Genomic DNA, 23,580 nt, shown 5'->3' on the forward strand with positions numbered 1-23,580 from the left:
CTGGGATGAAAGAAATTGAACAACAGGAACTGGATCCCATGTGTCTCTGAGAGTGTAATTGCTGAAGTCCCCTTGGGGCAGCCCTGAGATAGTTTTCTCCTAGTCCACCTTGGGAGCTCTCCAAGCATCTTTACGTTGCTTTGCCGTCTCTACCAACATTTACTGAACACCCCTACACCCCCAAATGACATACAAATTTAGGCCTCCTTGTGCACCTCTCCCTGGATCTCAGGTGAAGCCCAAGGAAGAGATGCCCATGGCATCAGGGAATCGCAGTTCTGGAAGATGGAGAAATGAGTCTGGGGGCAATGATGGCTGAGGCATGGTGACACCAGCCATGGGGCCACTATAGCCTGGAAGATTAAGCACTAGGATTCTGGTGTGGTTTCTCTGTTTGAGTTTTTTGCAGCTTTGACTTTCAGAAGTTAGTTGATCCTTTCTGATTCATTTTACTCATTAAGAAAATAGAGTTTAGGTGAACTATATTTCAATTTATTTTTTATTTAATTTTTTTTTTATTTTAGAGAGAGAGTGTGTGTGCACACACAAGTGGGGGACAAGGGCAGAGGGAGCAAGAGAGCATCTTAAGCAGGTTCCACGCTCAGTGCGGGCCTATCACAGATCTCAATCCCACACCCCTCAGATCATGACCTGAGCCAAAATCAAGAGTCTGACCTTAAGCAACTTAGCCAACCAGGTGCCCCTATATTTCAGTTAAAAAAAAAAATAGTGCTTAAAAAAACAGAAAACAGAATTTAATTGTAATTCCTACCATATCACTGTCTTTAATGGATACTCTCCCTTAGTCATACATCTAGCACAATGTAAACTCAAAAAAATGTTAACTAGGAGTTTATTCTAATTGCTCCTTCCTAGAAATTTTGGGACATAAGAGTTTCACCAGTACCAGTTTTGGAGCTCTTGAAAACTCATACAGTAAAACCTTGCGATTAACTTGCCCTGCAAGTGTTCCAAAAGAGGAGGAAATATTTCTAATAAATTTTCACTTGATAAACAAGTGAAATCTTATAATACCAGTAGTAAGTGATGCCGAACATCACATGATCACAGCTGAGCCAATGGTTCTTCTCTCTCTCTCTCTCTCTCTCTCTCTCTCTCTCTCTCTCTCACTGCAAGATTGTGGGTGATTGTCTCCCATGCTCAGATGCTAGGTCTCAGGCCGTGGTGTTTGACAGAAATCAGTGATATTTCAGAACGTTGGAAGGTGCCCACAACTGGCATTAGTGTATTTTTTGTCACTTCAAAGCACCTATGGACAGTCCTTTTCTTTTCCATACAAGAGTAAGCTTAGGAATGCTTTGCTTCATTCTAGGTCAGGCTGCCTGCAGATATAGACCCTTTCCTCTGCTGTCTTATTGCCAGTTACCGTAAATATAGTATATGGCAAGAGTTTATTAATACTGTGCTATGTCAACATCCCTGTGAGCATATACAATGGCCCCCATGCAGGAAAATGTTGAAAAGAAAGGCGATAAGGAGAAGGAGATGATTACAATGGAAGTTAAGAAGAAAATCATTGAGAAATATGATGAGAGTGGCCAAAATTGTAGGATTTTATGAGAAGTCTAAGTCTGCCTCTCCTTTGCAGAGGAGGAGGAGAAAAAGGTGGAGAATCCCTCACTTCAAATGAGATTAGGGAGATGTGTAAAATGTGGGAAACAGTGCAAAATGTTGTAGAAACCACCCAAAGAAGGCAGTAGCAGTGCGAACAATGAATCTGTTTAACCACAATGCAATGTCCCATTTCCACGAAATCCTCAAAAGGAGGCCAAACCAAGTGTCATTGGATAAGTTCCTTGTTAAAGTTCCATGGCAAGAAAAAGATTCCGTTGAGCCAATAGATAGCCGTGATTCCATTAGTGATGGTGAAAGCCATCCTACACAGTAACCGTCCTCTCTCATCTTTGTTTGAAAATGAAGGTTTTTAAAGGTAAGTGCAGGTTAATTTGTTTATTTTTCTTTATATTTTGTGTTGTCATTATTATTTTGTATTATATTACAGTATTGTAATCATTTTTACATGAATATTTTTGGGTTGTGGAATGAATCATCTCAGTTTCCATTCTTTATTATGGGGAAATCCACTTTGATATACAAGTGATTTGAATTACAAGCATGTTCTCTGAACAATTATGCTTGCAAACCAAGGTTTTAATGTACCTTCCTCCCTGTGAATTACTTCCTAAACATTTTTCTACTCACCTCTTTTTCTTTAAGATTTTATTTTTTAAGTAATCCTTACACTGAACATGGGACTCAAACTCACAATCCTGAGATCAAGAATTGCCTACTCTACTGGCTGAACCAGCCAGGCACCCCCCCTTCTTTATTTTTTAAGATACCACACCACCCTTTCCATTTTTCCTGTTACAAGATTCTCTGGGCCTCCCTCACTGGAGCTGAGACTGTAACTTATCCAGGAAGTAAACATTGTCCTTTCCATGAGGAATTGAAAAATTAAAACCATGGAATGATAATCTCTTTATTTCAATCAATTCTGAGTACTTCAGTTAAAGTTAGCCCATAAAACATAAATCATACCACCAGAGAGGTTGATATATGCCAGAGACACTGGTGTGCATGCCTTTACTTAAATACTTCAATTTCCCTGGATTAATCTTTATTTCTGAGACGAGCAAGGAAAATAGGGAGGGAAGCATCAAAGATAACAGATTGCCAGAAATTCCATCTTTACTTCTAATTTTACTGTTTATTTTCTTCTCTCCAAATTAGTAACTAATCACTGGGGGAGAGGAATGAAAAGTGGATAAACAGTCCCCGAATGGATTAAGGAAAGTATTCTACAAAGCTCCTTGCCGGTAACCACAGATTCAGATTGGAGCACAATTTCTTATTAGCAGTTCTAAAGTCCAAAGCTTCTTAAAACCTCTTCTTTTTATTTCACAATTTGGTCCCCAAAGTATGAGACATCACAACAGATCTGAACTGAGGTAAATATGTATTATGCTCTTTATTTATTCCAATTAACATGACTACTCATTTTTTTCATGCCATAAACACCATAAATAGCAATGATATGTTACAAAATGCTGCCCCAGACCGGGATGGTCACAGTTACCATATCTCAAAATAGGCACTTTTGAGTCCATTTAAAACCCTCCACAACCTGAATCCTAAAGCACATCTGCCCCTAATATCTCATAAAAGCTATTGAGGTCCTATATTTCTCCTAGTTACATATAAATATGAAATCATGATAAACGCTCCATTTTATAATTATTTTTTCCTCTTAATATCCTGGTATTTTCTTCTAAAAGACCACATAGTGGAGTCTTCTCTTTCGCCCTACTTACACCTTTTTGAGGGGAGTAAAAATATTCTATTTCAAATTTCCCCATTTCTACTTTGTGGTTCATATAATCTCCATTGTATGGAACTTTTTTGGATGAATACATTGCTAAAAGTGAAATTTCTATGTTGTAGAAAGATCTGTGCATAATAAGTGTAATTTATATAAATTAGTGTTCTTTAAAATATGGCGGCACTAATTTCCTACATGAATTATATGAGAAGATACTGCCCTATTCTCAATAACATTGGGTATCAACTTAAAATATCTATAATAGGCAATATATATATATATATTATATACAAGTGATTTGAATATACATATATATATACATATATACATACATACATATACACATATATACATACATACATACACACACACACACACACACACACACACACACATATATATATATATATATATATATATATATATATATATATATCCCAGTTTTATTTTGGAGAGTTTGAGCATGATTTTATTATTTCTTTGTAAGTACTTTTGAAGCATTGATGATTTGATTGCCATTAAGAATTATTATGTAACTATATTTTCTATTTTTTTAAGTTTATTTACTCATTTGAGAGAAAGAAAGCATGAGTGGGGGAGAGGCAGAGAGAAAGAGAGACAACCCCAAGCAGGCTCCACACCATCAAAGTAGAGCCCAGTGAAGGGCTCAAACTTACAAACCACGAGATCAAGACCCCAGGCTATGTCAGACACTTAACAAACTGAGCCAACCTGGTGCTCCTACATTTTCTTCCTTTGGACTAAACTTTATTGTTGGGGGAAACTAAACGTTAAAGTGACTTGGTAGCCAGCTCCCAGGATGGCCACCAATGATCCCTGCAGCCTGGCATTCACATCCCTTTGCAGTCCCTTTCCACATTGTTCTGGGTTGGTTGGTGGGACCCACAGAATATGTAGGAAGGGATGATGTGTCTTTTCTGAGACTAGGTTGCAAAAGACACTGCAGGTCTATTTTGGTTACTCTATTGTGATCTCTCCTCCCTCTTGGATCATTACATGTGCGGCAGCCAGCTTCTACAGTATGAACACCCCTAGGAAAGTCCCTTGTGGTAAAGAACTAAGACCTTTTGTCAGCAAGGAGATGAGTGAGTTTGGAAAGTGATCCCTCAGCCCCAGACAATACTTCAGATGACGGCACCCTCCTGAGAGACCCTCCGCAAGACACCCCAGCTAAGCTCCTCCCTGATCTCCAGAAATTGTGTGAGATGATCACCCCGCAAAGTTCCTCCTTGGTTAATACAAGCTGTGTAAGATAGTACATGCTTGCTGAGGATTTTCCTATCCCCTAATTTTTCAAATTGTGGTAAAATACACATCACATAAAATTTACTACCTTAACCATTTTCAGGTGCACAGGCCAGCGGTGTTAAATGCACTCATGTTGCCAACCATCATCCCCACCTATCTCTAGAACTCTCTTCATCTTAGAATGTTTGCTGTTTCAAGTTCCTTACATGTGAGATAGTTGGTTACACAGCAGGAGATAGCTCACCTGCTTGGATCTTACATGGAATCATGCATGTATCCCATGGAATCTGTAGCTTTGGGCATGTAAATATTCTTCACGTATATAAATGTGATTCTGGTATATATCTCTTTCTATTTAATTAGTTACTCCTCACTAGGATTTTAAGATTAATCAGTTGAGCTCTATATACAACTTGTTTGTTATAGCTAACTGCTGCAGAACATTTTATAGAATGAATACAGGACATTTTCCATAAACAGCACAATTGCCTCCAACTTCTCTCTATCAGAAAAAAATATTGTGATCAATGTCATCATGTATGTATCCCTGGGGACCTGTATGAGATGTTTTCTGTGAGATGGGTCCAGGAGTACTGTTTAGACAAACAAAGGACAAAGCTTTCCACCAATACTTCCATAATGCTTTTCAGAATTCACAGGAATACCAGCCTTTTGAGAGGTCTGTTCACTTGGAAGCCTGAGCAACAAAGCAATGAATTACCCACATTTCTAATTTGTGTCCTTTTGACAGTTGCATAGTTTAATTAGCGTGTTATCTTATCAAGAATGATTTTGAGCTTCTCTTCACATACAATTCAGCCATGCTACAGTAATCTTCTATTTATTGTCATCTCTCACTTTTTTGTGTGTATTCTTCAAATGAATGGAAGTTTTTCTTGTTTCGTATGCTGTCCCTTTTCCCAGACGTTGTTGCTAGTGAACCACATCAGGATTTCCACATGGCACTAGCAACCTCCTCCTCCTCCTCATTGTTTAGTCCTAGTTGTAGGCAGTCCTTATACTGAAGCTTATACTGAAACATGGTTCTTACCCAGAAGCTTCCCTAATAACGTTTGAATTTCGCTCACAGTGGGACCCACTAACAGGGGCATAACTCAAGCTATGTGGCCCCTAATTGAAAGGAAACACAGCATCACCTATGAAGTATTCTCGTCCCCCCAAATTCAGTCTAAATCTAACCACTCCTCTAAATCTGACAGCACAAAGAGTTACAAGGAATAGAAGTACAAGCAACACATAACAATCAATCAGCCAAATTGTGGATTATTCTACAGGATTTATTACCCTGCTTTTTCAGAAATGAAAAGCAAGAAAAAGGAGTGGACTGGAATCATTGTAAATCAAGAGTTTTCAGAGACATTAACCATATGGAATGCATGGACCTTCTCTGAATCCTCATGTAAAGAACTCAAGTATAAAAGGGTATTCTTGAGACAACTGGGGAGAAGGTCATGAGTACTGACTACTGGATGGTGTTAATTCTTCTTAAAATTATAAGATATGATGATGGCACTATGAACAAGGTGTGATTTGTTCTGTGTAGAGACTCCAGTATTGAGAGTTGCAACAATATGATGCCTCTGACCTTCTTTAAAACATTCTATCTGAAATCTGAGACACATACATCAAACAAGATTGCCAAAGGTTAATAATGGTTAAACACTGTAGCAGCTGTTTGGGCCAGTACCTCACTGCCTTCCCCTGGAAACTGTGTCTCAGAGAATTACACGGTTGCACAGGAAGTAACAAATGATGAGAAGAAATATAACACTAATGCCTGTGATATTTACATGCTTGCCTTCAATCAACACATTGTATTATGCCAAGCATACAGTTGTCAGATTCCTATACACCCTCCAGTCGCTTAATTTTTCCTGCTCCATAAATGTCTGAGGCTTATAACCAGGGATATTAACTTCTGAACGAACACTGCACATGGCTAAGTGGTCTTCCATAGCTTCAGAAAAAGCAGAAGAAAACCCACCAAGACACGTATTCGATGGGATATTTCGCTGGGATAGAAATCTCCAGCACAGTTTTCTAAAATCAGTTGGTCCCACACATCACAAGCATATATTACAGTCCTTTCTTTGTACCACAAATATTCCCGTGTGTCCTATTAAGTCCATTCTGCCACCAAATTTTCAAGGTGGCACTTACAGCAGCTGTATGAAAAGATTTGTGCCCATAGGATTAGTGGAACACAGAACAAGTTCCTCTGTACCCATAGAGTTAGTGGAACATGGACTAATTTTCAAGGCGGTAGCCAATAGCAACTCTATTAAAAGACTTATGAATATAGGGTGAGTGGAACACAGAACAAGACCCACTATATTCATGGAAGCAGCAGCTTTAAAAACCATCACTGATATTCACCTTCTCCCCGCTCTACTACTCATTCTAGATTTTCCTCACCTCTAAGCACACCAGTATTGTGATGCTACTGATGTAGTGGGAAATGTTCAATCTATCTCTGAGAGATCTCACTCTTTATAAGCTCTAGTTCACGGCCTCTACAATTGACTGATTATCGTTACCACCTGAGTGAGCCCCCAAATTACAGAGATATTCCCCTGTGCCTCTTTATAAAACTTATCACAATAATCAGGTTGATCATCAGTATAACATTTTCCTCTTTTGCCTATCAGTTCACCATTATAGAGACTCAAAGTGCCTAGGCAATAGCATAGCATCAAGTTTAGTGGAACCCATGTTATGTCCCCAGGTAAAAGGGACCCCATCCTCTTCATCACAAAAACCAAGAACTCCTCCAACCCAGCAGAATGGAGAGATATAGAAATGCAAATCACAAATTCTGGACGTGTAGGTCATGGGTAGTGACATGAGGGAAGCCAATTCTCCTTTCACTCCTTAGTTTCCAGATCTGCACACTATAGCTATTCGTGACATCACATTATGTGTCCATCATTATTTCAATACACAAAGCACATCCTGGAGAACCGTGTCTCAACTCCACAGGGTATTGTTCCAAGATAGCGCAACAGCTGAGTCTTCAATAGGCATTAAATTGTTCTATGAGGACACCTGTTTCTGGTATGAGGTACAACCAACCAATCCCATGTTTTTTTTTCCTTTTAGTGCACTTGATCTACCATAAAGCAGGTGAGTTGAGGTGGGGGGATTTTGTTCCCCCATTGTTATGGGGGGATTTCATATCTGTAAGTCAGATACTCTGTAAGTCTCTGCAGACAAGGGCTGGCAGAGGCATGGTGTGCAAGGAATGGGAACCTCCCTCCAGTGGAGCTTTATTGATTTTTAATATAGTATTATCAATGAATAAGTAAATACGTGGGGCGCCTGGGTGACTCAGTCAGTTAAATGTCTGAGTCCAGCTCAGGTCATGATCTCGCAGTTCATGAGTTCAAGCCACACATCTAGCTCTATGCTGACAGCTCAGAGCCTGGAGCCTACTTCGGATTCTCTCTCTCTCTCAGGAATAAATAAATATTAAAAAAAAGAATAAGTAAATACAAATGCAAGCACATATGTCTTCAAATAAGGACTATGATTACTCTATTACTCAATGCCATTCTTCTAATGACCAATTTCTTAAAGGAAAGCTTATAATAAATGTTTTGTAATATTTTTATACTGAAAACACTTATGGATCAGGAAAAAATAATAGAATGGAGGGTGTAAGGAATTTAGTAATTGTGTGCTTGGCATAATACAATGTATTGATTCAAAGCCAGAATATAAACATCACAGACCTCTGGGTGTTATATTTCTTCTCACCATGTGTTACTTCCTGTGCAATCTTGTAAAAATAGATGACGTGACTCTCTGAGCCACAGTTTTCAGGAAAGGCAGTGAGGTACTGGGGACAGGTCTGGCCCAAACAACTGCTAAATTCAAAGTACAGGATTTTTGTTTTTTTATTTTGAACCACATTTTAACACACATTGACTGTGCCCTAGGCTTTTGTCCCCCAGTTTTCCAAAATACAAAAGTAAATATAACTATGGCTGCTATCAAAAAAGAAGAAGAGAGCAGATACCTTAGCAAGGACATGGAGGAATTGGAACTCTTGTGCACTCCTGCTGGAATGTAAAAAATGGAACCACCGCAATGATAAACAGTACTGCAGTTCCTCAGAAATTACAAATAGGATTAGCATACAATCCAGCTAAATTCCCCTTTGGGGTAAAGACAGAAGAAGGGAATGCAGGAACTCAAACAGGTATCTTTACCGCCATGTTCACAGCAGCACTGTTCACAGCAGTCAGAAGGTGGAGGCAGGGGCATCTGGGCGGCTCAGTCCTTTAAGCAACTCTTGATTTTGGCTGAGGTCGTGATCCCAGGATCATGGGATCGAACCATCACCAAGCTACTCTGGTGGTGGATTCTCTTTGTCTCCCTCTGCCCCTCTGCCCCCTCCCCCTCTTGTTCTCTCTCTCTCTGTCTCAGCCTCTCAAAAAAAAAAAAAAGTGGAAGCAACCCAGCACCCATCAGTAGATGAATGAATAAGTAAAATAAGGAATATGCATACAATGAAGTATTATTTGGCCTTAAAAGGAAATTCTGACACCTGCTACAATATGGATGAAGGAAGAGGACACTATGCTAAGTGAAATAAGCCATTCAAAAAAGGCAAATTCTTGGGGCGCCTGGGTGGCTCCTCGGTTAAGCATCCGACTTCGGCTCAGGTCAGATCTCAGACTCTGAGAGTTCGAGCCCCGCATCAGGCTCTGTGCTGATAGCTCAGAGGCTGGAGCCTGCTTCAGATTCTGTGTCTCCCTCTCTCTGACCCTCCCCCATTCACGCTCTGTCTCTCTCTGTCTCAAAAATAAACATTAAAAAAAATAATAAATACAAAAAAGGCAAATTCTGTGTGATTCCACCTCTATGAGGCACCTGGAAGTGTCAAAGTTACAGAGACACAAGGAGGAATGTGGATTGCCAAGGGCTGGGGGAGGGGCCAATGTGGAAATACTTTTTGTGAGCACGGAATTCAGTGTTGCTGGTTGCACAGCAACGTGCATGTAGTTAATGCCACTGACCACACACTTGAAAACATGTCAATGGTAAAGTCTACATGTGCGCCCTCACCACATTAAAAAAAATTTAATGGAAAAAAATGAGTGTAGACTCAGAACTAAAAAGAAAGAGACTGACACAATTGAATATATAAATGCTAAATATTCTTTGTTCTCTCCTCTTAAAAAATTTTTCAAGGGGCACCTGGGTGGCTCGGTCAGTTAAGCGTCTAACTCTTGGTTTTGGCTCAGGTCATGGTCACGGTTTGTGGGTTGGAGCCCCATGTCAGGCTCTAGGCTGACATTGTGGAGCCTGCTTGGGACTCTCTCTCTCTCCTGCTCTCTGCCCTCCCCCACCTGTGCTTGCTCCCTTTCTCAAAATAAATAAGTTAATTTAAAAAAAAAATTTTTTTTGGAGGGGTACCTGGGTGGCTCAGTCGGTTAAGCGTCCAACTTCGGCTCAGGTCATGATCTCACAGTCTGTGGGTTCGAGCCCCGCATCAGGCTCTGTGCTGACAGCTCAGAGCCCGGAGCCTGCTTCCGATTCTGTGTCTCCCTCTCTCTCTGGTCCTCCCCTGCTCATGTTCTGTCTCTCTCTGTCACAAAAATAAATAAAAACATTAAAAAAAATTTTTTGGAAAGCCAAAGAAAAATTGGAGAAAATAATTGCTGACAAAAATTTAATTTCCATAAACTTAATTTTCAGAAAAGTGTCCTTCAAACCTTACCTCCAAAGGTAAGTTTAATCTCACTAAAATCAAAGAAATGCAATTTAAAACAACGACTATAATTTTGCCTAGGGCATTAGTACATATTACACTTTTTGTTATTATACCCCATATTGGTGACAGCTTGGAAATTAGTAACTCCCAAACACCGCCGTGTTCTGTCCCCATGTCTCAATTGCTAAAAGTGACTGATTAACACCAAGGAGAGGTCAACACCATCGAAAGAGAAGTGTACTGTTGTGCCCCTCGAAGTGAGAGGCGTAGTTCACCACTCAGGGCCAGTGGATTACACCCGGTTTTAGTCAGGAAGCAGAAGCAGGAGTAAGCAGTCAGTTAGGCCAGAGCCTTTATTGCAGTTTCCTTGGAGAAGACCAGGCATGCGGAGTAAATAGTTTAGGATTGGCGAGTTCGAATATTTAGGGCCAGCTTTGGGCTACAGGGGTGGTCCCTAGTTGCCTGGCACCTGGCCCTGCAATGATTAGATACAGGAATATTGCCTCCAGGAATATACTCGCTGGGCCATAGGAAGTATGGCTGTGGATTGGTTTGTTTGCACAGCAAAGGCAGGCTCCTGGCTGGGTCCTTTGCTACTTCTAAATGGGCTTGCTCTGGGAGGGGCGGTCTGTCCACAGACAGAGAGGTTTTCTAAGATGTCAAAACGTCACAAGACACAGAAAACAGAAAACGTGATTAATACACACCAGTAGGAATAAATTTGAGAGGATTTTTGTAAATAGGGCAATATGCATTAAATATTTAAAGGTGAATACTCTTTTTATCTAGAAATTGCTCTGCTTCTACAAGCATGAAACTGTAACAATTTCACTGCAGGTTCATAGATTGGAATAACTCTACCACCCTGGTGAAGGATGTTGACTGATTGTGGAGGAAGCGATGCCAGTGTAGAGGAAGGGATACATGGAACTCTCACTCTTTACTGCTCAGTTTTGCTGTGCCCTACAACTGCTCTAAAAGAGAAAGTCTATTAGAACAAACAAATGTGTTTTTCAGGAAAGAGTTGGGGGAAGCAATGGTACATCTGAAAACCCAAAACTATGCAGTCCTTAGAAGTAAAATGAAATAAATTATTTTGAAAGGCTGTCCTACAGAACCACAAACCCAGAACTGCGTGCACTAGCGGTGGCCACACCAAGGCTTGGAAGGAGTGGACAAACCCAAGTTAGAGAGGAAAGCACTATGGCTAAACCACCAGGTTAGGGTTAGAGGGGGCAGAGTCCCAGGACCTCTGCCTGCGAGGACATCAGGTCGCAGATCTCTCAGCTTCCATCAGCAATGGCATGGCCCAGCTTTTCTGGGTCCCACTCAGCCGTATGGTCTATAGGACTCACCTCCCCTGGGTCTACTATGGCCCAGTCAGAACCTCAGTATCAGTTCCCAGGTAAGCCCATCTAGGCAGTTTTTTAAAGAGTTGGGGGCACAGACACAGTCTCCACATTCTCCTTATTCCCAATAGTCTGGGGCATTCAACTGAGCCTCCTCTCAGTACCTGGATCCGTCCCAGACCCAGGCTGGTATCACGTGCGAGGGGGTAATAACCCGGGCTCTCAACTTTTGCAGGCAACAATCAAACCCACTGAGCAAGAGAGATGAAGCTCCAATCCTTCAGGCTCCTAGATGGTTAAATCATATGTCCCGGCCAAGACAGAGGAGAAGGAAGCAGCAGGCTTCCAGCCTAGGACTATTAGTTGTCAGACACAAACTGCTGAAAACTGGATGTTGATGTTAACCTTCAGTGCAATTTGCTTCAGAAAGCCTGGGCTGGTGAGATGAAGCACATAAACATGCTCTTTCTGCATGATTTTAATCAAAGGAAGTTCAGCATAGCTTTGCAAGTCTAATTGATTGGGTCATGCCAGCATTAGATGGTGGTGACAAGCTTACTTGCATCTTCCCAGAAGCCAAATGAAACAAACAAACAAAGCTTCCAAGGAAGATATTTACATCTGACCTTCCTCTGTTGAGCCAATGGCTGGAGAGTATTTTGTATGCATTCATTCCTTCTTCATTCATGAATACCTTCTAAGTGCCTATATTGGGCTACATGGTAATCAAGGCCCTGGAGATACAACAACTGACAAGGCAGACATGAGTTCTGCTGTAAAGTATCTGACACTTGCGTGGAAGGAAACAAGCAAGACACATGCTCACAAATTAAAGAAAGAAGACTATGTGTGAGTGACAGTGCTATCAAAAATGTTATGCAAGTTAATTAGAAAGGAATGTAGCTGGGAGGGTGCTGTCTTAGCTAGGGTAGTCAGGATAGAATTGTCAGAGATGTGCCAGTATCCTTTCCACTTTGATATGAATAATGCGATAGAGGGAGCCATGCAGAGCCTGAGAGAGGAGTTATCATCAAGAGAGAACATTAAACTGCAAAGGCTCTGAGTCTAGAACAAGTTTCATACAATCACGGACAGACAGAAGGCAAATGGTGGCCCAGGTGGGAGGTATCTGGACTGGAACGATCCTGTCCAAAGAGGGCCTGCTGGCCTCCAGGCAGACCTAAGAAATGATTTAGATGAAAGATGGAAGTTTTGGTTCACTTTCAATTGATTGCTGACAATAAGACCACTCAAATATATGACAGTTACCCAATCAATTATAAGATTGACCAGACATGTACCCAAGAGATTGGCAAGGGAGATCCAACCAAATGTCTTTGGAGATGTGTTGTTACATTTTCTTCCTAAGTGTGTCAGATTATATTACCCCATTTCATTTGAGCTGTTTAGTTTCTACATTAAGACACACAGACATTTTCCAGAATAGAATAGAAAATAAAAAATGTGTAAGAATAAAACATAATTAAGTGATCCTTCAAGGAAACTTTCATGGTCACTGGAGACCAGGAAACCAGTACCATTTGATTTAAGAAGAAGAGTGTACTTTTAGATTGTGTAAATCAAGATTCCCTAATAGAGCATCTCCTGCTGCAGTGGGTGGTTTCTGTTTCCACGCGACTGACATGGAACTAAGGCTGCTCAGCAGGTCTCCGTCTGGGTAATGTAGGTTCCCACTAGGAGACCCTCTCCTCTGTGTGTTACTGCCCCCCCCCCCATCCCACCCACTCTCTACAATGCAAATGTCCACTGGCTCTTCACCTTCGGGAGACATATCCCTGCTCCTTAGCCCAGGAAATGCTGAAGCCACCTTCCTGGGGTCACCACTACAACCCCCAACGACCACTTGCCAGTTGGGTCTGCTCTTGCTTTCAGGGTCCATCCTCCAGACAGCTGGAGTCCACCTCCAGGAATTCACATTTCTCAAGAGAGTTCCCATTCTTGTTTTTAAAGAAGGCTTCACAGGGTGCCTGTGTGGCTCAGTCAGTTAAGTGTCTGATTCTTGATTTAGGCTCAGGTCATGATCTCACGGTTCAGTCCTAAGATCAAGCCCTGCAATTGGCCCCCCATTCCCTGTCCTGAGCATGGAGCCTGCTTAAGATTCTCTCCCTATCCCTCTGCCCCTCCCCACTTTGTGCTGTCTCTCTCTCTGTCTCTCTCTCCAAAAAAAATAAATAAATAAAAATAAAGAAGGATTCATATTTGTTAATAACGCAAATATTATTTGCCTCTTCTTTCTCTAGACTTGACACAGCAGTGGAGTGGGGGCTCATTTCTCTGGATTTCGCATTGGAGCAGGGGGGACTCTTTGGAAACCACGTTATTCCCCCCCTATCTTACAAGGAACGTACATCATTTTTATCTTCCTTAAGAGCAAATTGAATAGGTTCTATAGCCATTCAGCAGCCACATGACTTTAGATAATGTCTCTCCAGGTAGGAAAACAAAGGTGATGGCTTTAGATGGGGGCCCTGCTGACTATAACAGAGGTGTGGGGTCTCCCAATGGAGAGCCACATTACCAGACTAACCACTTGCTAAGCAGCCCCTCATGCCAACAAATACTTAGATTCTGGAAAGCTGCATTTCCTTACCTATAGAATAGACAGAATAACATCTAAATAAATGATAAATAAATAACACAATAAAAATAAAACATATAGAATAGTACATAATATATAGTAAGTTCTTCAAAAATATCAGCATAATTTTTTTCTAATGTTTATTTATTTTTGAGATAGAGAGAGACAGAAATATGAGTTGGGGAGGGGGAGAGAGAGAGGGAGACACAAAATCAAAGCAGACTCCAGGCTCTGAGCTGTCAGCACAGAGCCCGACGCAGGGCTTGAACTCACGAACTGTGAGATCATGACCTGAGCCGAAGTCGGACACTTAACCGACTGAGCCACCGAGGTGTCCCTCAGGATAATTTTTTATTTTTATTTATTTTTTTTTAATTTTTTTTAACGTTTATCTATTTTTGAGACAGAGAGAGACAGAGCATGAACAGGGGAGAGTCAGAGAGAGAGAGGGAGACACAGAATTGGAAACAGGCTCCAGGCTCCGAGCTGTCAGCACAGAGCCCGACGCGGGGCTTGAACTCACGAACCACAAGATCATGACCTGAGCCGAAGTCGGACACTTAACCGACCGAGCCACCCAGGCGCCCCCAGGATAATTTTTTAAAGGAAAGTGAATAGAATTATTTTATTACTTTCGAGTTATCGCTAAACATTTTACCACCAAAATGATACATATTTCTTTCCAAGTGAAATAAAACAGTAAGATACAAAGTAAAAACAAAAGTTATACCTTCCTTTTTCTTACCTCCCAATGGTTAAGTAACCACTAATGATATATTTTGGAGTATTTCTATAACGTTATACAAATGCAAACATACAAATTGTATTTCCCTCCAAGGAAATTGCATTATGTACAGGAATCAACAACTTGTCACTTATTCATATTTTGGACATCTTTCCTTTTTTACTCAAAAATAGTGTCTTCTAGGGGCGCCTGGGTGGCGCAGTCGGTTAAGCGTCCGACTTCAGCCAGGTCACGATCTCGCGGTCTGTGAGTTCGAGCCCCACATCAGGCTCTGGGCTGATGGCTCGGAGCCTGGAGCCTGTTTCCGATTCTGTGTCTCCCTCTCTCTCTGCCCCTCCCCCGTTCATGCTCTGTCTCTCTCTGTCCCAAAAATAAATTAAAAAAACGTTGAAAAAAAAATTAAAAAAAAAAAAATAGTGTCTTCTACTTAAAGCAGCATGGCAATCCAATTTATAGACTACCCTCTAACATAAGTTCCTAGATGTAAACTTATCTAGAGAAAATACACCTCTTTGGAATTACTCTACTTATAGGGCACAATAATGGTTCAAATCAGAATCAGAATATTACTGGTTCTGTGCAATAACCAGTGCTCACCAGATTATTTCCCATAAGCTCCACATCACAGCCTTCCTGTAAGTCAGGTGGGCCACAGATGCCACCTACTTGCATTACCAGAGTGAGAAACACCACTGTGGTTTTCCTGGGATGAATCCTGATTTTTATCTGATTTCTTTCTCAAAAACCAAAAGATTAGCTGTAAAAAGGCAGTCACTCAGCAAGACCTTCTCACCAAAATCTAAGAGATAGGACAGCGTGGGGGGGAGAACAGGTGGGTAAAAAAATACAATTAAGAGACCAGTGTTCCCCTGGGAGGCCTAGGACATTGTCCGTTAGAGTCTATCTTGAGGTGCCTCCTAGTACCTTTGGATTGTTCATCATTTGCACCAGTGTTTCTTGAACTTCTCTTCTCCCACCAGAAACACATACACTTGTTCGCTTGTTCGGTGTCACCTTGGGAACTCAGAGCAAGTCCAAGGAAGAGAGGCCTCTGTCGTCTGGGGTTTCCGGTGAGGGGATGGGAGATAGGAGGGAGTCCACTGAGAATGGTGACCCCAGACATGGTGAAATTAGCCACCTGGCCCATGTAGGCTGAAGGTTTCAGTGTTAGGATTCTGTTGTGGTCATTCTGTTGTTCAAATCTCTCACCTCTTGACTTTCAAACGGTAGTTTATCCCTTCTGCTTCATTTTCCTCATTCAGGAAAACAACGTTCAATTAATTATACATGCCGCCACATCAATGTGTTTAGACGGTGTACTCCCTTAAGCATACATCCAGCACCACGTAATGTCAATAAATATTAACTGGGATTTTATGCCATTTGCTCTTTTCCAGCAACTTTGGGAGGACAAATTTCACCAATTTGTGGTACTTGAATGCCCTAGGCTTTCATCCCCAAAAGCTATTTCCTAAACTCCTTTCACCCCCACTTTATTTTCTGAGCTATCACCCTCACTGGTCTGAGGCTGTATGGAGCTTATCCAGTAAACAAGTGTTGGCCTTTCTTGGAGAATTGAAAACCATTGTCTAGTCCACCTGTTTGGCGACAGGATGATATTCCTGCTGTTTCAAACTCAATGCTGATTTCTCCGGTCATAGTTGGCTTGTGAACATACATTCTACCCCCTGAAGAATTGAAGACATTGACGTATGTTGTAGATGCTAGTGTGCCTTTATTTAAACACAGTAATTTGTTGGTTCTGAGTGAGTGTATGTAAGAAAAGACACAATCATTGAAGATAAAATTGGCCAGAAATTACACTGTTTCTTTTTTCTCTACCTTTCCTTTTCTTGTTTCCAAAGCAATAACTAATCAATGGGGGTTAGGGAGAAGGGATAAATTGCTCCTGTGTAGACAAGAAAAGAAAGGATTCTACAATCCTGCTTGCCAATAACCACTGGTAGAGTGTGGAATACAGTTCTAGAATGTCTCACTGGAGATTCTACAGTCCCAAACTTCTTAAAGCCTGGACTCTCTCCACACACACAATTGGCTCCAAAACTCTTTTGCATCAAAGCAGACCTGAAGTGAAGAGAAGGTGTATCACACTCTTTGTTTCTCCCAGTTAACAGAGACAGTGATACTTTCCATAATGGAAACATCATGTAACAGAGTGGTACCAACCACAGGTCAAGATACTCAGGGTTATGTTCTATCAGGATGGGCACTCTCTTGCCTGTCTAGAATTTTCTACATCCTGAATTTTAAACCAAACGTGCCCTAAGTAATTCTTAAAAGCTATCATGTCCTGTATGTGTTCTAGTTATATATAAATATGTAATCATGATATAGACACCATTGTGACACACTTTTACCTCTTAACATGTTTAATACCCAACCAACTTTTATTATGCCTACTAGTGAAACTGCTCTCTTTCTTTTACCAACTGTATATGTCATTTTGAGGGGTGCCAGAAATTTTTATTTCCAATTTCCTATTTTTAGACATTTCCCAGTTTCTCCTTTTTGGCTTAAATTATCTTAATCCTATGGAATGGTGGAATACATTGCTGGAAGTTAAATTTATATGTTGTATAAAGTTCTTGTGTTATAAATTTTATAAATTTAAATATTAGAGTTTTACTGCTAATCAAAATTCAGCAGCAACAAATTTGACTTAGAGTATATGGCACTGCCTTACACTCTTAATGCTCTTAATAACATTGGGTATCATCAACTTAAAATACCGATTACAGGTAAAATATATATCCTCACCTCTTCTGTTCCAAGATCCCACCCCATGCCCCACTCTCTCCCTCCTCTCCTTCAGGATTTTCTGGGCCACCTCTGCTGGTGTGGATGCTGTTGCTAGACCACTGTGAACACCATGTCCTCAGTGAATTGCAAAGTACTTGCTTCTCCATGTCTTGGACCACAAGGGAATTTTCCCTTTGCAGTCTCAAAAAGACAAAACAAAACAAAAGTATCTAAGGGAGGGATTTTTTTCCATATGAGCTAGCCTACCACCCTAGGAACTGTTATCATAGATGTGTTTTGGAGACATTAATTACTTGACGTCTCTCATTTTCTTTTTTGGCCTCCCCCCCCCCCACCCATTGGGAGGTTTGTTTAAGAGAGAAGATGAGTGAGGATGAGAGATAAATTATTGTCCAGAATTGCATTGTTTCTATATTTCATCCTCAGCTTTTCTGGGGAGTGATTTCAATAGTAACACTTAAGAGGAAGGGGGTAATAAATGAAACATGCTTTCAATTCACTGAGAGAATGACAGTCCCTTAAAAACCCTCTTGTCCGTAACTGAGGGGATTTGGAGGAGAGTTCCACAGTTCTTTATTAGCAATGCCCAAATCCAAACTGTTCTGCCAGCCTACAGTGCAAGATGGAGGCAGGACTGCGGAACTCGTTTGGCATCAGACCCAACCTGCACGAAGTTTATTCTTTGGCTAATCCCAGCTTGCACAAAAATGCTTAGGAAGAATTGCTTACTGGATGCTGTCCATCTGTTTCATTCAGAAGAAAATTTTTTAGCGTGAAAACTTCACAACCTGCACCCTTTGGGATGGAATAGGACAGGGAGAGGAAAACTGAAGGCGGCGCGATAACCGAACCCTTTGCCCTATCACACTCCCCACAGGAGCTCCCCACGGTGCCGGTGGCCTCGGGGACTTGTAGTTCTGCGGGTCGGGGTGAAGGCCCAGAGCGATCTGCACTGAGTAGGATGGGTCTGGGGCGGGCGTGCGCTCTGCTCCCTGACCTGCGGCGGGTGGGGGGGAACCCACGCCTGGAGCCCGGCCGGACGCGACACAAAGTCCCCGCGCGCTGGGGCCCCGGGAGTGAGCCCGAGCGGGAAGGAGCCGCGCCCCCTGCCCGGACCCGCCGGGATTCGAGTCCACCCGGGGCTGGAGCCGGAGGCGGCACCAGGAGAGAGCGGGTTTGGCCCGCGGGCGGGTGGGAGCCGCAGAGCCGACCCCGCGTGCGCCCCGCGCGGCCCGGCGGCCCCGGCTGTGTCCAGAGAGCGTGGCGCGGGCGGACCCTGCGTCGCCAGAGCCAGCCCAGCGGGACCTTGGGGGGGGTGGGGGGGGTCCTCCCGGGCATTGAGTCGTCAGGGACACTGAGGGAGCTCAGACCGGCGTGCATTCTGGATCCTTGTTAGGTTTTTGTGTTTCCACGCGAAATCACCTTCGTTTGCGCGAAGAGAATTTTACAGGCTTCACCTTTACAATGAATGGACATTCAGGGAACTGGGGAACTGTTTCTGTTCCTTTTGCAAAATATCAAACTTTAAAAATTATTCTTCCCAACGTAAAAGCTCATTTGCCCACAAAGGCGCGGGGGCGGCGGGGGGGGGGGGGCCGTTCCCCACTGCGGGAGACGCGGAAGGCGGGGAAGCGCGGGAACGGCCACTGAGCTCGGGATGAAAGGGGTCTCCCTGGACCTGAGGGACCCGGAGCCGCCAGGGGAGGGGTTCCCTAGGCGTCGCTGCCGCCCGGGGGTAAGCGACGGCGGGACTGGGCTGAGGCGCAGCGCCCAGCAGGGCTGAAGAGGGATCTGGCAGGGGTGGGAACCATAAATGACCCCATGATGGTCTAGAATTTTAACAGGGAGAAAAAAAGAAAACAACAACAACAAACAAACAAACAGGCGATCTGATTCGGGCGAAATTGCCCAGCTTGCGCGCCCTTTGCGCCCCCAAAGTACCCGAGTGGGGCGCCCCGCATGCGCTCCCGGACCCGCTCCGCCCCCTTCGCCTTCCCGGGGGCTGGGGGGATGGTTGTGTGGTTTGGGTTTGTTTTTTCGTTGTTTTTTGTTTTTTAAGGCCCTATAAGGTCACAGTCCCTGCTCTTGGACGGCATCACAGCCGCCCTTCGTCTCCTTCCGTGGAAGTGGTGAGCCCTTTTCTCCACCTCGCAGACCGCGTGCGTGAGCAGCGGGTCTGGGCGTTCCCTGTGGAAGCAGGAGGTGGGTGGCTTCTTCCCCTGGCTTCTCCCAGCTACGCCTCAAGGGGGTAAGTTACTTAACCGAAGGCCAAAACTGTTGTGAGGTGGCCATCTCTCCCGGCACTTCCTTGGTACCACACCACTCGTTCTCCTTTCTCCCGTGACCTAGGGGGCGACTGTTTCCTTCTGGTGCCAGCCCTGGCCTGGAGTGCTTCCCCGTCCATTTCCCTTAACCTGCCCCCACCAGCCCTTTGTGGGGAGTCACTCCGTTAACCGCTTCTCAGTTATCCCTGTGGAGTGTGCATTTGTTTTGTGGCAACGTTGATGCTTACAGGCCTCTTTTCCAACTGCACAATCGCTCCAAAATATTTAGGAAACCGAAATATTTAGTCCTGGGGGCACTGCAGAAGCCGGGCACGGAAGAGACGCCCGTCGACCCAGCTGAGAAGGAGCGTCTCCTGAAGTACAATAGAAACAAGGAGACTGGGACATCGTGGCAGCCAAGGACTATGAGGATGGCGAGGATAAGAGTCCCGTTGTGGAAATGACAGTGTTCTTGTAGAGGTTAGGAGAGGCTGGGAAGGGAAAGATGGAGATGGTGAATGTGTGCCCTTAGGGTGACTTTTTAAAGATTTTCACCTGGGGGGGAGGGGGGCCTGGGTGGCTTCCTGAGTTGAGTATGGGACTCTTAATTTTGGCTCAGGTCATGATCCCAGGTGGTGGGATCAAGGTCCCCGCATGAGGCTCTGCTCTGAGTGTGCAGCCTGCTTAAGATTCTCTCTCTCTCTCTCTCTCTCTCTCTCTCTCTCTCTCCCCCCTCTCTCCCCCTCCCCAACTTGAACTCTCTTTCTTTCTCTAAAATAAATAAATAAATAAATAAATAAATAAATAAATAAATAAGTGGTTTTCACTTGGAAATAAGTTGAACTTCACAGGAAAGATGCAGGAATAGCCTATAGAAATCCAGCAGACCTTTTACCCATATGGCTCAAGGTTCAGGATGCCACGTTTCGTCTCTCTCTCTATCTCTGTCTCTTTCTCAGTCTCTCAGACACACATCCACACAACTTGAAACTAGATTGCATATATTATCTCCACCTATAGCTAAACATTTCAGTGTGTATCCTCACCTAAGGCTCTTACCTAATTAAGCACAGTACAGTTATTGGACTGAGGACATTTAACCTGTACACTATACTTCTATGGAATCTAAACTCCATAGTTCCACTTGGCCAATTTCCCTACTCATGTTAACAGCACTTTCACTCCTCCAGTTCATGATCCGGTCCAGAATCAAATGTTAAATTTAGTTACCCTGCCTCTTCAGTCTTGCTCAAGGTGGAAGAGTTCCTCACTCTCTCCGGCCTTGACATTTTAAACAATAGGGGCCAATCATTCTACTGAACAGTCCTCAATTTGGGTTTGTTTGATGTTTCTTCATGATTTGATTGAGATTATGTGTCTCTGGCTGGAATGCTGCATAAGTGATGTTGTGTAATTTCAAGGCATCGCCCTTGGAAGTATATAATGTCGCGCTCCCCAGTGGTGATGTTAACTTTGATAATGCCAGTAGGTCGTATGTGATGCCCCCACCCCACAGCTAATAAGCAATCTAAAGGAAGAGAAGTTGAGATAATGCAAATATTCTGCATCTCATTAAAGTCCCCTTTGCATATTAAGCATCCATTGGCAACTGCTGCCCAAGTAAACTTTTAATATATTGGTTGCAAATGATTTTCCAGTGCTAACACTCTGCACATTTGTCTACGGGAATTCTGCCGTAAGAAAGAATCCTTCATTCTTGCCTATTTTAAAATTAGTAGAGACTAACGGATTTCTATCTTAAGTATAACCCATTCTCTTCCTATTTTCATCTTCAAATTCTTAAGTGCTTTTGCGGTGAAATGGAGAAATAAAGTAGATGAAGAAAAGTGAGGATTTTCTAGATTTTTAAAAAATGTGTTCCATACATGTGTGTTTATGTCCCAAGGGGAATAAATGCATAGTTAAGGAGAAATTCTTGATAAAGGACAGGGGGTATATTTTCCCTTTAAGTTGGGGAAAGGAGATGTAATACAAAGAGGGTTTGGTCTTAAACAGAACACCTTTAAAGAAAAACTTTCTTTGAAATTCACCACCTACAGCTAACCTTCTTTATTCTTCCTCTACATCAGACACAGTGTGAAAGGGAAGCTCCTTCTGTGGTGGAAATTTACTTTGACCACAGTGCTGCACTGTCAGCCCTGTTGACAGTTTGTTTCAGCCATCTTTTAGCCTTGACCTTTTAGTCTTTGCTTATCTGGGCAAAGAGCAGGCAAGAGGTCTACAGTCTCTCTGAAAGTGCCTCACAACAGTGGCCATTCTGAGGTAATTCTGTCCTTTTCTGCCAATCAGGCAGCATCCAGTCAAACAGCAAAATGTCTTACTTTCTTACAAGTGCTTCCTAAGTGTTCTGAACATTATTCCTAGGACTATACAACATCATTTGCCTTCTGAGAGATACATCTTGGTTCCTGTTGGATGGGATATTGATGTGAATGCCACAAATTTCTCTACTCCTAGGAATTCCCTCTGTGACTCTTCAGTTTGTTGAGTTTATGTATATCATCTGTAGAGGAAAAGGATCACGGTATTTTGAGTTACTTCCTGTTAATTCTGTGGGGATGTTTCTCGAATCTATAGTGCCTGTTACACATTGATTTCATTTTGAGAGCTTCTGTCATAATAAGAAAAATTAATTCCATGGGATGTAAACTCTCCTAGGACTTAACTATGTCAGGAACTTGAGCAGAGGGAATAGTAACTTGTTAAAGATATTGTTTGCTATGAAATTTTTAAAGAGACAAGGAAAGGTAGGAGTGCAAAAGCCAGGAAAAGCATATAATGTGTCATCCGGACCAGGACACTTGAGAATCAAGGGAGAGGGGGAATATTAATGATTTTACCAGGACAAGAAACCAGGACTATCTCAGGCACACTGAAATATGGCTGACCTAGTTTGAACCAAAATGGAATTTGAAATGGCTAAGAGTGAAAATTGACAGGAATATGATGCTTTCTAATTGAATAGTTTAAAGTAGTGTGTGGATGGAGAAGTGGAAGGACTGCACGAGAGACCATTCTGGGTAGTTCTAAGGAATTTGATCCATTAGAGAACTCAGCTGTGTTTCAAGTGTTAGGCTCAGCACATTGCCAGCATAATGGCTAATTTTCCCAGGCACTGGGCCCGATACACCATTATCACGTGTATATTATCATTATGTGTGTACATTTGAGGTTCCAGTAGATCATATGATTCAAACCCATATTAAAATCCACAGTGATAACCACAGATATGGTGGTAGATTTGATAAATTAGATTTTGAGGCACCAGGGAGCACTGTGGCACAGCCAGGCGAAAGGCAGGCAGCAAGGAGGGCACTTGGGAGTGGAGAGACTCATCTGTCATGTTGAGCAAGTGATTGTTTACTTTAGTACAACATTTTGAAGAACAACATAGAAATGCCAATCAACATTATGTTAGTCAAGTAACATGAAGAGTCTTATGAATTAAATCTTCTAGAACTCTCTCCTA

The sequence above is a fragment of the Panthera onca genome, chromosome A1, assembly GCF_046562875.1.
Source record: "Panthera onca isolate mPanOnc1 chromosome A1, mPanOnc1 haplotype 2, whole genome shotgun sequence".
NCBI lineage: Eukaryota > Metazoa > Chordata > Mammalia > Carnivora > Felidae > Panthera > Panthera onca.